This window comes from Sceloporus occidentalis, unplaced genomic scaffold (assembly GCF_023333645.1).
Source record: "Sceloporus occidentalis isolate IW3139 unplaced genomic scaffold, rSceOcc1.0.p SCAF_5, whole genome shotgun sequence".
NCBI classification, from domain to species: domain Eukaryota; kingdom Metazoa; phylum Chordata; class Lepidosauria; order Squamata; family Phrynosomatidae; genus Sceloporus; species Sceloporus occidentalis.
This window is the reverse complement of record NW_028316985.1, coordinates 40,899,633-40,913,921: the sequence shown is the minus strand read 5'-3', so window position 1 is coordinate 40,913,921 and position 14,289 is coordinate 40,899,633. Positions and strand designations below refer to the sequence as shown.

General features: G+C 42.9%; 1 protein-coding gene across 4 annotated transcripts in view; it reads left to right on the top strand.

The window, feature by feature from the left end:
* The first annotated feature begins 3,315 nt into the window (after window positions 1–3,315).
* The window catches only part of CNOT4 (CCR4-NOT transcription complex subunit 4), a 73,241-nt gene continuing 62,267 nt past the window's right edge, over window positions 3,316–14,289 (top strand). For all 4 annotated transcript variants that reach the window (XM_089523847.1, XM_089523845.1, XM_089523846.1 and 1 more), the window contains exon 1: window positions 3,316–3,530. The gene's annotated coding sequence lies outside the window, so the exon portion shown is untranslated. The remainder of the gene's footprint in view (window positions 3,531–14,289) is intronic.

The following is a 14,289-nucleotide window of genomic DNA, read 5'->3' as shown; positions in this document are numbered from 1 at the left end:
GCACCACTGCCTGGAAGTAGAATGCAATGATCAGCAAACCCATTTATCCTTTTTTCTGATATTGATCCTCTACATGTCTTTGGATCAATGTGCCTTTCCTGTTGGAAACTTCCCAATGTTCCAAAGGTCATAAAGACCAGTTGTGAATTTGAAGTCAACTATGCTCTTTGAGTATGAAAACTTGCTCATAAGTAGATATGTGTAGAACTGAGCTGTGCATGGCAGGAAAGTGTCCAAACTGGTAGAAATGACACCTAGAATCAGAGTTGGAAGAGCCCAAAAGGGCCATCCAGTCCAATCTCATCATGCAGGAATATACAATGAAAGCACTCTAGACAGATGGCCATGTAACTTCTGCTTAAAAACCACACTATAAACAGTGTGTTCCTCTGCTGAACAGCTCGTACTCTCACACAGTTCTTCCTAATGTTTATGTGGAATCTCTTTTCTTGTAATCCACTGCTCCATGTCCTAGTCTCTGGAGCAGCAGCAAACAAGCTTGTTCCATTTGACACTGCACACTTTGCTTTATTTGAGACTTTCAAGCAGATCACTATGACTGCTTTTCAAACTGGAGATATCAACTGTAATGTAGAGTATGCCACCACTCTGTTCAGAGCAGACATGCACAGAAAGAGAATCTCATTGATACGTGCCTTATATGAGTCACTCGTTCACTGTTCATCTCTGTCCCTGGGTCCCATCTTCTCTTCTCTTCCATAGCCATCAGTGAGATCTGTTGCATCATTTTTAGGTTTGTTGTATAAATGCTCCATTTTTCCAGGAGTATGGTTGCTGTGGTTAACTGCCCTCAAGTAGACCCATGGAGATCCTGTGAATGAGACATTCCAAGACTCGCTATTCTCTACTGCTCTGCTTAGCTGCTCTGAATCCCTGTTTTGGGGAAAGGATGGGATACAAATAAATATAATCTCCTTGACTGAGTCCAACCATCTGGTGTGCTGTCTTCCTGTCTTTCTACTACCTTTCCTAGCATTACTAGTGAGTCACGGCATCTGATGATATGGCCAAAGTACTGCAGTGTCAGTTTGGTCATCTTGGTTTCCAGGGAGAGATCAGGTTTGATCTGTTTTAAGACCCATTTGTTTGTCTTTTTGGCTGTCCATGGTATCCTTAGCACTCTTCTTCAGCACCACAGCTCAAATGAGTTGAATTTCTTACTGTACATTTTCTTCATTGCCCAGCTCTTGCATCCATACACAGTGATGGGGAATACCATGGCCTGGATGATTCAACATTAGTGCTCAGTTGTATGTCTTTACACTTTATGATCTTGTCTAGTTTACCAGGCAGAAACAACTTGAAAGCTCACAGCAACAGCAATAACATATCTGAGTAACTGGAAAGCACAGGTTTCAGCATGTTGTTTGTTATCAACTGTCTTCTAACAAGCTGACTAAGGTGCCTCTGAAGCCAGAGCTTGGAAAGGTTAATTTTGTGGACCCTCCAGTCCAGTGTTTCTCAGGCTATTTGATGAGAGGAAATGGGGCTGTTTTTCTCCCTACCAGGCCAGGGACTGGTACCATATTTGTGTCAATTGTTATTAATGTTTCTTTCTTTCCTGGAAATTCTCTGCAGACTGGCAGCCAAGAGCTTGGAGATGGGGTCTGGTCCAGGGAGCACCACTTTCAATAGCATTGCTCTAGCCAGAATGGCCACTGTAAAAAAACAACAACAACTTTTCCAAGCTCTGTTTCAAACAAAACTCGACACTAAGCTACTTAATTGCCATTGGTTCCTTTGAGAGTAAATCTTAGTACATTTAGTCCCCTTAGCAGATCTCCTTTGCTGGAAAGAACCTGCCCAACCAAAATATTTTGAACATATAGAAAAATGATAGGATGTGGCCCTACAGATGTTGTTGGACCGCTACCTTCCCCAACCCAGCACTGTCAACAGCGGTGAATGATGGGAGCTGCAATCCAACAACACCTGGGCTGCATCCACATTGTAGAAATAATCTGGTCTGACACTGCTTTAATTGCCAGGGTTCAAAGTTATAGGATCCTGGGAATGGTAATCTGTTGTGCCCCAGAGCTCTCTGCCAGAGAAGCCTTAATGCAGTGGTACCCAATCTTTGCTCCTCCAGGTGTTTTGAACTTCAGCTCCCAGAATTCCTTATTGTTGGCCAAGATGGCTGGGGCTTCTGGGAACCAAAGTCCAAACTACCTGGAGGAACAAAGTTTGGAAACCACCAGCTTAATGTCTCACCAAACAGTTCCCAGAATTACATAGCCTTGAGCCAAGTGCTGTCAAACTGGATACAGCCATAAAGGGTCACAGGGGGCTTACTTCTGTTCATAGTATCATAGGCTACATCCGCGCTGCAGAAATAATCCAGTTTGACACCACTTTAACTGCCACGACGCAGTGGTATGAAATTCTGGGATGTGTAGTTTGTTACGTACTACAGCAAACTACAATTCCCAGAACTCCACAGCACTGAGCTATGGTGCCACAGGAAATGACAAATCCCAGCATTCCATAGGAAATCACAAATGCACAGCACCATAGTGCCACAGCAAACTCCAATTCCCAGAATTCCATGGCACTGAATTATGGTGCCACAGGAAATGACAAGTCCCATAATTCCATAGCACTGAACCATGGTATCACAGTGAACTACAAATCCCATAATTCCATAGCACTGAACCATGGTGCCACAACAAACTACAATTCCCAAATGCACCCGAGGAAGTAGACTTTAGCCTAGGAAAGTTCGTGCCCCAGCTCCTTTCTTCCAGGTAATAATAATAATAATAATAGAATTCAAAGCTATAGAGCTCTTGTAGCACCTTTGGGACTAAAATGCATCTGAAGAAGTAGACTTTAGTAGACTTTACTCGGTTAATAATCATCATCATCATCATAATAATGGAATCCAAAGATATAGAGATCTTGTAGCACAGTGGTTCCCAACCTTTGGTCCTCCAGATGTTTTGGACTTCAGCTCCCAGAATTCCATGCTGTTTGTCAAGCTATCTGTGGCTTCTGGGAGCTGAAGTCCAAAACCCCTTGAGGACCAAAGGTTAGGACTCACTGCTGTAGCCCCTCTGAGACTCAGCTGCCCCTGAGCCGACTCCTTTCTTCCAATGAGTCTCCAAAGCTGCTCTCCAGAGACACCCCCCATAATTCCACACCAGGCTCTTCCTCCTCCTCCTCCTCCTCAGTCTCCTAGGCGACGGGTGCCTACACTTCCCGTGATGCTCTCTGCCTGCCGCCCTTTCCCTCCTCCCGCCTCCGCTCTGGCCTCGGGAGCAGCGGGGCCGCTGTTGCGCATGCGCCTCACTCGGGAGCCGCGTCCGGGGCAAGTAGGCAGGCAGAGCGCCGTCTCTCCCGAATGTAAGATGGTGGCCGGTCTGGCTGAGGCTGAGGGGGCAGAGCCTGGCAGAGCTTCCCCTTCCCCGGCTCTCTCGGCCTAAAGGTCCTCGCAGGAGAAGGAGGAGGAGGCCAGACGCCCAGGGACACAACAGCCCAGCATTGACGGTTGTTCCTCCGCCGTTCGCCGGGTGAGTGCAGCAGGGGCCACTCTAGGCCTCGAAGCCTCGGCCTCGCTTGGGCCCTCAGGCCGGGGAAGGGGCAGGGGAGGGCGGCTGAGGCCGGGGAGGCCATCCCCGCTCACTGAGGCCCAGGAAACAGCCTCTCCGTCGGCGGCCAGGGCCCTCTTCCCGCTCCCGAGCCTGGAGAGGAAGAAGGCAGGAGAAGCCTGGGAGGCACGTGTGGGTCCTCCTGGGTGGATGGGTTGTGTCCCCTCCTTGGCCCTGGCTCCGTGGACCTTGGTGGCCGGGCAGCAGGGCTGGGCTCCTTCCCCCGTTATGTCCCTCCCTCTGGGGCTCCTAAAAGGCGGGCTGGGCCTGAAGGGGACGAGGAACGAATTGGGCAAGGGCTGCTCCCAGCCCCAGCCCCAGCCCAGGCGAGGAGGGCCTTTGGAAAAGCAAGACCTAGCCCTGTTAGTGATTGTGCCATGGAGCTGGAAGGGAGCACAAGGGCCATCCAGTCCAGCCCCATCCTGCCATGAAGGCAGGGCCGGCCTCTCAGCCAAAGCTCCCCAGAGACAGGCTGCCATCCAGCCTCTCCTCAGAACCCCCGCTTTATGCACAGGCATTTCCTAGACCTCAAGGGCCATCCCTCCAGGCCCACTCTGCCATGCAGGAAATCACAGCCAGAGCTCTCTTGACAGATGGACATCCAGCCTCTGCTTAAAGACCTCCAAAGAAGGAGACTCCATTTGAGGCAAAGCTGTTTCGTAGAATAGATTCGTAGACTCACAGGGTTGGGAGAGACCTCAAGGGCCATCCATCCATCCAACCCCATTTTGCCATGCTGGCAAGGAGTAAAAAGGGGAGAGCCTTGGGTCCAAGAGGAATACAAAGATCTAGCCGTATTATTCATAGAATCATAGAGTTGGAAGAGACCCCAAGGGCCATCCAGTCCAAGACCCTGCCATGCAGGAACTCTCAGTCACAGCATCCCTGTGACAGATGGCCATCCAGCCTCTGCTTAAAGACCTCCAAAGGAGGAGACTCTAGCAATCTCTGAGGGAGTAACAGCCCTTGCTGTCAGGCTGTTCCTCCTAATGTTGAGGTGGAATCTCTTTTCCTGCAGTTTGCATCTGTCGCTTCTTCCATCCTCAGTGTGCCGTCCCTTCAAATGTTTAAACAGGGCTATCATATCATAGAGTTGGAAGAGACCCCAGGGGCCATCCAGTCCAACCTCCTGCCATCCAGGAATACACAATCATAGCACCACTGACAGATGGCCATCCAGTCTCTGTTTAAAGACCTCCAAAGAATGAGACTCCACTACACTCTGAGGGAATGGGTTTCACTGTGGAACAGCTCTCACTGTCAGGAAGTTTCTCCTAAAGGTGGAATCTCTTTTCCTGCAGTTTGCATCCATTGCTCCGTGGCCTATTCTCTAGAACAGCAGAACATAAGCTTTCTCCATCCTCAATGTGACACCTCTTCAAATACCTAAACAAGGCTATCATATCGCCCTCAACCAACTTTTTTCCAGGCCAAACATACCCAGCTCCCCAAGTCTTTCCGCATAAGGCATGGTTTCCAGGCCCTTCACCATTTTGGTGACCGTCCTTTGAACACGCTCCAGTTTGTCAACATCTTTTTTGAATTGTGGTGCCTGTGGAATCAGTCCAAAGGAGGGCAACCAAGATGGTGAAGGGTCTGGAAACCATGCCTTATGAGGAGAGACTTAGGGAGCTGGGGATGTTTAGCCTGGAGAACAGACGATTAAGAGGTGATATGATAGCCCTGTTTAAATATTTGAAGGGATGTCATATTGAGGAGGGAGCAAGCTTGTTTTTTGCTGCTCCAGAGAACAGGACACCAAATAATGGATGCACGCTACAGGAAAAGAGATTGCACCTCAACATTAGGAGGAACTTCCTGACAGTAAGGGCTGTTTGACAGTGGAACACACTCCTTCGGAATGTAGTGGAATCTCCATTCTTAGTGGTTTTTAAACAGAGGTTGGGTGGCCATCTGTTGGGGATGCTTTGATTGTGATTTCCTGCATGGCAGAATAGAGTTGGACAGGATGGTCCTTGGGGTCTCTTCCAACTCTATGGTTCTACATAGATCTTGTAGCACATTTGAGACTCACCAAAAGAAAGAAATTGATCGGAATAGGGATTGTAGTTGAGAGGTCAGGAGGAGACTGTGGGAGTGGGGAGGGCAACTGTGACGGAACTAGAAAAGATCCTGAAATGTTACAGATGTACAACTGAGCACTAAAGTTAGAACCATCCAAGCCTTTGTATTCCCTATGACTATGTAGGGATGTGAGAGCTGGACAGTAAAGAAAGCAGATAAGGGAAAACTGATCAGAACAGAGACAGCAGCCAAGAAATAAGACGATGACTAGGAATGGCAAGGGCAGCAATGAAAAAACTAGACAAGATCCTAAAGAGTAAAGATATGCAGGTGAACACTAATGCCAGAACTGTACAAGTCATTGTATTGTCATTGACAGAGAGGCAGGATATAAATAAGTTTTATTATTTATTGTATTTGCCATCTCTATGTAGGGATATGAAAGCTGGATAGTAAAGAAAGCAGATGAGAAGGAAATCAACCTATTTGAGATGTGGTGCTGGAGAAGAGTGCTGAGGATACTGTGGATGGCCAAAAAGACAAATGGGTCCTTGAACAGAACAAGCCTGAAATTTCCCTGGAATCCAAGATGATAAAGTTGAGGTTGTCATAATTTGGCCTCATTTTGAGAAGGCTCACTGGAAAAGACATGAAGGCTGGGAGGGAAGTAGAAAGAGAGGAAACCATATGCTATCAGTGGTCTTCAAACTGTGCTCTTTAAGGGATTTTGGACTTGAGCTTCCAGAATCCCAGATTATTGGCCAACATGGCTGAGGCTTCTGGGAGCTGAAGTCCAAAATCTCTTAACAGACACAGTTTGGGAACCACTGTGCTAAATGGATGGACTCTGTGAAGGAGATCATAGGCAGGAATGTGCAAGACCTAAGCAGAACAGTGGAGGATAGGTCACCTTGGAGATGTCTCATCCACAGAGTCACCATGAGTCGGGATCAACTGGAAGGCAGTTACCACAATGCTGCATGCCTGGTGGGAATCTCTAGTTGAAGAGTTGTGTGAGAGGCATTCATCCTCAATACCTTGTGTTGTACTTTCTCTTTCTAAAATGAGATTGATTTATTATTAATAGGATTTATATCCTGCCTTTCTTGTAAAATGGGACTCAAAGCGGCTTTGATTCTATTTGACTTCATTTCTCACCCTCACCTTTTTTTCTCACTGGTAATGCTAGAGCTCCCACTTCGATAAGATTGAGGTAAACAAGATGCTTTAGGTGTGGAATTTCATCTAGGGTAAATCATATGTTGTATCTGATGTAAACAGAAAAGTGACTGAGTTCAGGTGGTGTTCTTTAAAAACTGTAATTAACTGGCTTATCGGCTTTAAATCTATTAATATTTCAAACTTTGGACATCTGCTTATGACTTCTGTTAAATGGCTTTAGGTCAGTGTGGTGATAGGAATGCTGAACTGTATGTGGACTTTTTAGCAAAATTTATATTCAGGTTTTATTATTTCCCTTATGAGCTTATGGTATTATCACAGATAATAATAAAATCAAGTGGTTATTATCGAAACACATAGTTGCCCTTATGAAGAAACCATAAATTCAGTGTTTGTATGGACTTAACTGTTACTATTATGGCTCTGATAGTAAAATGCCATATACCCTGGGAATCTTTCTGAAGTAGTTTGTTCTGAATCCCCAAGCATAAATAACAGATGTATCTGTTTAGAAATGCTTGGCAAGCTGACTTGTCAGGAATAAAAACAAAGTTTGTTCTAGGAGAGAATTGCCTTTGTATGGTATGGGGCCACAACAACTGAAACAAGGCCACTGTTTGATTCTTGACCATTTTGAGAGAAAATTTTAGGCACTAACATACTTTTTTATATCCCAGAATTCTTGACTTGGATCTTAGAGGCAATCCTCATCTCATGGAAATGCCTTGAAAGAGGCCAGTCTGTTAATTAGGTTAATTTCAAAATATAAATCATGGATTTGTTTTGCTGGAAGAATAAATATATGCCATTCCTTCATAATGAACAGATAGCTCATGTTTTGTTTTCTGTTTTGGCCAGATAGCTAAAAATGAAGAAGTGGTTCATTTGGAATTGGAATTTGGAAATGAAGCAGTGGTTTACAGATTGTATGCTCATCAGTTCATACATCTTTCTCAGACCTCTTACTTGAATGTTATCATTCAGGTGAGAAAAGCAAGTAGTCACCATTTCACTTCTGTAGATTTTTTTCTTATAGTACTTTACAGTTGGAAAAAGAAGTTTGCATTCTAAGTGGTCTTCTCAAACAATGGTATGTGGTTATCCCATTTGACTCAGTGGGGGAAATGACACACAGTTTTGAAAAAAGACACTTATCAAAGATTTATCGCTCTGCTATAGGTATGGGAGATATTTTCAAAATTGATGTTATAGCAAAATGCCAGTTTGTGGTGGAGTTAGTGCATTAGATCCATGGATTACTCATTCCTCTGAGGTGTAGAAGTAATTTTATGTTAAATTTCAAGAAACAAAGAACACCATTTGAGTCCTACTTACAAATTTTGTAGGTAATAATGAGTGTCTCACAATAAAATGTATAGACATGGAATAGTGTCTCAAGACCATTTAAAGTCTTTTCAAGATGTGTCTTAATTTGTGGACTGTTATGACTGAATTTTAAAAAATACAGTTCTGTAGATGCCCTAAAATTTCTCATGTTGGTGCTCTGATGTGCCAATTCAGGCAATCAAAGACACTCATTCTTCAAATTGTTTTAGACAACTCAGCTAGAATCATGGTTTATGAGTATTATTTCAGACTATTTGTTTTCATCAGGGATTTTAATGCAGTTATGATAAAGTATTTTTATTCATCTCTTCAACCCAAAAAGTACTGGAATAGCTTGCTTGCTATCAATAAGAACAAGACAGTCCCTGCAAGCTTATAGTTTAAAATGATGTGAAGCAAAAGGATAATATGATGGGGAGGGAGGGAATCAAGAACAGTCATTTGGGAGTGCTGGTGGAATAGTCCTGCTTCTCTTCATAGCTTCCTCTGCTGCTGCCTGCTGGAATGACTGCTAATGGTTACAGTTGCAGGTGTAGCTGGGAGAACTGACCTGCATTGCTGGAATGGCTGGTGGTGGTGATGCTTGAAGAGAGAAAAACTGAGTATCGTTTTGTAGTACTAGGAGTAATTCTATTTTGACAGCTCAGTAATCAGAAGATACAACATAACATCTTGTGATTAATTTTTTTTTAAATCAGAAATTGTGTGGACTTTCAGAAATATTTGGAGTGCAACTTCCACAGCTCTATCCAGCTCTAGCCAATTCTGAAGAATGCTGGGAGTCACAGTAAAACAACTGAAGGGCTATACAGTTTTAAATAGAACTTGTCTGTCATGAGTGGCTGATTGATACTGATATTGAGGTATATCAGTCCAGCTACTCAAAGTAACTTCACATTTGCCCGCAGTACATATAGTTGCTCATTTCAAGCCAGCCTTCTCCTTGTGCATCTCTACAGATTGTTCTTTATGACTACATACAAAAGCAAAGTCTCTATGACCCGTATGTCTACAGTTCTTGTGGTGTGGGAGACTTGTATCCTACTTCTGTACGATCAAGAGGAGCTTTGAAGCAGACTTCTTATGGCTATTAACTATTTGGTCTTTTACATGGCTTTTCCACAGGAGACAATCGTGAGGTGGAAGAACTATGCCAAAATGTGTTGTTCTTCACCTACTGCAGATTGTGTTATCCCCTGTCTTCACTTGCGGTGAATTATTGATACAGGCCCTCTGATCCCCACATAGCTCAAAATATAGTCCTTATTGAAGATAAGTTGCTAGCCAAGGCTCAGTATGGTTTTAAATTCTTACATGACTCAATGAGAATAATGTTTCTTGGAAATGCTATCCTGCTAATCTCATGCTGACAAATTCTGGTTAAGGAATACTGTCATTGCAATCATTATACAAGTAATTTAGACTTTGTTTTTGACCTGGGGATTTGTGTCTTTGTGGAAAGGCTATACCTAAGAGGTAGAGCACATGTTTTACACAATGCATGCCCTAGGTTAAATCCCTAATGGTTTCATTTAGAAGGCTTTTAGGAAGTAGGGCTGAAAAAAGATTTGTCCCTGAGACAGGACTTTTGTAGTAAAGCTTTATTTCTTCAAGTGAATTGTTGACTTTTTATTCAAGATACATCCATAGTGGTTTAATTGAAAACTTCAATATAATGAAAAAGTGATGACATTATAGTAAGTAAAGGTAATGGATGCTTATTAACTAGTGTTTTACTAATTAATATGTTGTGATATTTAGTACTTATTAAATGTATTGGATTATAAATAATGACTGGTGGTACTCGTTGATCCCACATTAACTTTTTGTAATACTTACCTGGAGGGGGAGATACCATGATCATTAACTTTTTCTAGCTTTGGCTGGTTCATGAACTGCAGCCATTCCTGATGGTTTTGGATCTTATTCTTGTCCTGATTACTCCCATATGAAGCTGTCATAATGTGCTGTTGGTTGTGCTGCCATGCATTCAGAAATTACAGATGGAAAAGTATGAAGGTGTAGCCATGTGCTTTGTTCTGCTCTAGGTGCCAGTTTGATTCCGGGTTACATTAATTGTTAAAGTCCTAAACAGCTTGGGACTGGTAACCTTATGAATTAATTTCTATATGCTGTATATACTATTTTATGTGATTCAGTCATTATCAGAGATTCTGTTGTTAGATCCTTCTGCTGTGTGAAATGTGGGAAGTTACCATGGGAAAGTTTGTCTCTCTATAATCTATCTATCTGTAGTATTGCTTAGCCCATGGAGTGGATACCCAATAGAAACTTGTCAAGCACCCTTAGAGATGTCTTGCATAACCTTTTTTTCATTATTTACTTTTGATGTTCCCTTAGTTTTGTCTCTAGTTCCTTGATGTAACAGATTGGAAAAATTCTGTGTTGTGGTTTTATTCTTCCTATTGAAAATGGGGAATGCTGTATATGGTATGTGATGGTTCATGTTCTCTCAGCTATTTTGAGTTCCTCTTTGAGGTAAGATGGAATACATTTTTAAAATAAATCAGTCTCTTTGTTAGGATATTAAGATTAAATATTTTATCTCTGTGTGCTTGTCCTGGAAGGGGTAGATACCCCTTCTCCCTAGAGTTTGGAGAAAATTACAAGGAAACTGACAAATTAAAAAACAAACAGTATTTAAGAGGACACTTGAAAAAAGATCAGTTTGGTTTGTGTAGAAGCGCAGGACGTGCTTAATAACTAGGCTAATCATAGAAATAGCTGTTCCTACAGAAGTTATAAAAGGGCTTTTGTGGTTGAGTGTCTTCCAAAAAACAACTAACCCCAAAAGCTAATTCTTTGTTCTGAATACAGATTATTGTTTTGTGATTAAGATTTTCAGCAGATTAAAATATTAAATTATATGTATTCATGTTATGGGAGTGAGTTCAGAAGCTGAAACTCTGAGAAACCCACTATATCAAATAGCTGATCAGAAACGAAATAGAAAGTGGAGAAGGAGTAGAAATTATGATTTTCAGCTCCTTCTAGCTCTATTTCAGCTGTATTATGAAAACCTAAGGTGGGTTGGAACCTATCCTAGAAGCTTTCTTAAACATCAAACCCAGACTTTAATGTTGAAGTCAGAAGCAAAAAAATTGGATTCTTGTTATACCCTGTCCATGGTACTGCAGCTACAGTAACTATTTCTGTGTTGGTGATCCAAACCAATATTGATACCATTTTGTTTCTTGTTTTAGTGGAGCAGCAAATGTTGTACCAGTATGCTTTGCATGTAAGACATTAAGCACCAGTAGCAGTGGTGAACAATATCATAAAGTAAATACAGTGGACCCTTGGTATCCATGCAGATTTGGTTCCAGAACCTCCTGCGGATACCAAAAACCATAGATGCCCAGGTCAGTATTTAACATTTAAAATTATCTAGCCAATAAGGCCTGGGCAAAAGGAAGGCATTCTTCCTGAACTATTTCCCACCTTCCCATCACAAAGGATCTGCCAGAATTGAAATCTTTTCATGACTCTGTTTCCCACCTTCTCAACCTTCCCATCACAAAGCCTTTGCCAGATTTTAAAACCCTTTGCCACCAATCCACTTCAGTGAGGGACAACAGAAGGAGTGGGCAAGAAGATGGAAAGAAAGGGGTTTAAATTCTGTCAGATGCTTCTTGTATGAAGGTGAAAAACAGAGTGAGGCAGGGGTGTAAATTCTGGGAGAGGCTTCCATGCAAAAAAGTAAGGAAGCAAGAGTTGAAATTCTGGAAGAGTGGCCTTGTGGGAAAGCAGAAGTTTAAATTCTGGCAGAAGCTTCCATGTGAGAAAGTGGGACAGCAAGAGTTTAAATTCTGGGAGAGGCTTCCTTGTGTGAAAATGGGGAACTGAGTGAGGCAGTTTAAATTCTGGGAGTAGTTTCTTTGTGAGAAGGTGGGAAAGAGAGTGAGGCAGAGGTTTAAATTCTAGTTGTGGCTTTGTGGTGGGATTGACTTCTGTGGGAGAGGGAGACATTGGCTTTCCCAGGTCTTGTAGCAGCAGCCTCTGCTATTCATCACTACTCAGCCTGACCATCACAGGTTTAAAAAAAATTAAACATTTCTTCATTTCATAGAATCGTAGAGTTGGAAGAGACCACAAGGGCCATCCAGTCCAACCCCCTGCCATGCAGGAAATCTCAGTCAAAGCATACCCGACAGATGGCCATCCAGCCTCTGCTTAAAGACCTCCAAAGAAGGAGACTCCACCACACTCCGAGGGAGTTTGTTCCACTGTGGAACAGGCCTTACTGTCAGGAAGTTCCTCTTAATGTTGAGGTGGAATCTCTTTTCCTGTAGCTTGTGTCCATTGTTCTGGGTCCAGTTCTCTGGAGCTGCAGAAAACAAGCTTTCTCCCTCCTTAATATGACATCCCTTCAAATATTTAAACAGGGCTATCATATCACCTCTTACCCTTCTCTTCTCCAGGCTAAACATCCCCAGCTCCCTAAGTCGTTCCTCAGAGGACATGGTTTCCAGACCCTTCACCATTTTATTCGCCCTCCTTTGGACATGCTGCAGTTTCTCCATGTCCTTTTTGAATTGTGGTGCCCAGAACTGGAAACAGTATTCCAGGTGGGGCCTGATCAAAGCAGAATAGAGTGGCACTATTACTTCTCTTGATCTTAACACTATACTTTTTTTGATGCAACCTAATATTGCATTGGCCTTTTTAGCTGCCGCATCGCACTGTTGACTCATGTTCAACTTGTGGTCTACTTGGATTCCCAGATCCCTTTCACATGTAGTCTCGATCAGCCAGATGTCCCCCATCCTATATCTGTGCATTTTATTTTTCTGCCCTAAGTGCAGTACGTTACATTTCTCCGTGTTGAATTTCATTTTGTTAGCTTTGGCCCAGATTTCTAGTCTATTCAGGTAATTTTGAATGTTTATCCTACCCTCTGGGTTATTAGCTACTCCTCCTAGTTTGGTGTCATCTGCAAATTTGATGAGTATGCCCCCAATTCTATCATCCAAGTCATTGATAAAGATGTTGAATAGCACTGGCCCCAGGACAGAGCCCCGTGGGACCCCACTGGTCACTTCTCTCCAGGATGAAAAGGTGCCATTATTGATCACCCTTTGGGTTCGGCCGGTCAACCAGTTACAAATCCATGTAACAGTTACTTTGTCTAGCCCACATTCTACAAGCCTGTTTTCAAGAATGTCATGGGGAACTTTGTCAAAGGCCTTACTGAAATCAAGATATACTATATCCACAGCATTCCCTTCATCTACCAAGCTGGTAATTTTATCAAAGAAAGAGAACGGATTTGTCTGGCATGACTTGTTTCTCTGAAACCCGTGTTGTCTTTTTGTGATTATGGAATTGCCATCTAGCTGTTCACAGACTCTCTGTTTAATGATCTGCTCTAGAATCTTTCCTGTTATTGATGTCAGACTAACTGGACGATAATTGTTGGGGTCCTCTTTTTTCCCCTTTTTGAAGATGGGGACAACGTTTGCCCTCCTCCAGTCTGCTGGGACTTCTCCTGTTCTCCAGGAGTTTTCAAAGATTATTGCCAACGGCTCCGATATTACATTTGCCAGGTCTTTTAATACCCTTGGATGTAGTTCATCTGGTCCTGTAGACTTAAATTCATTTAGATTAACAAGGTATTCCTGTACTATTCTCTTTACTTATTCTGTGCTGAAATTCCCCTATTCTGTCCTCTGCTCCATTTTCCTCAGGTTGAGCACCCTTTGCCTTTTCTGAGAAGACTGAGGCAAAGAAGGTGTTGAGTAATTCTCCCTTTTCTCTGTCCCCTGTTAGCATTTTGCCATCTTCTCCGCGCAGTGGCCCTACCATTTTCTTCTTCTTCCTTTTGCTGTGGACATATCCAAAAAGGCCCTTTTTATTGTTTTTAACCTCTCTAGCAAGCCTGAGTTCATTCTGCGCTTTAGCTTTTCTGATTTACCCCTACACATGCCTGCTATTTCTTTGAATTCCTTTTTTGTGATTTCCCCCCTTTTCCATTTCTTATACATGTTCCGTTTAAAACTTAGGTCACTTGAAAATTCCTTATTCATCCATCCTCAATCCGAGTTTGCTTAAACCCATGGATATCAAGGGCCCACTGTGAAGAAAGAATCCTCTATTTAGGGATAAG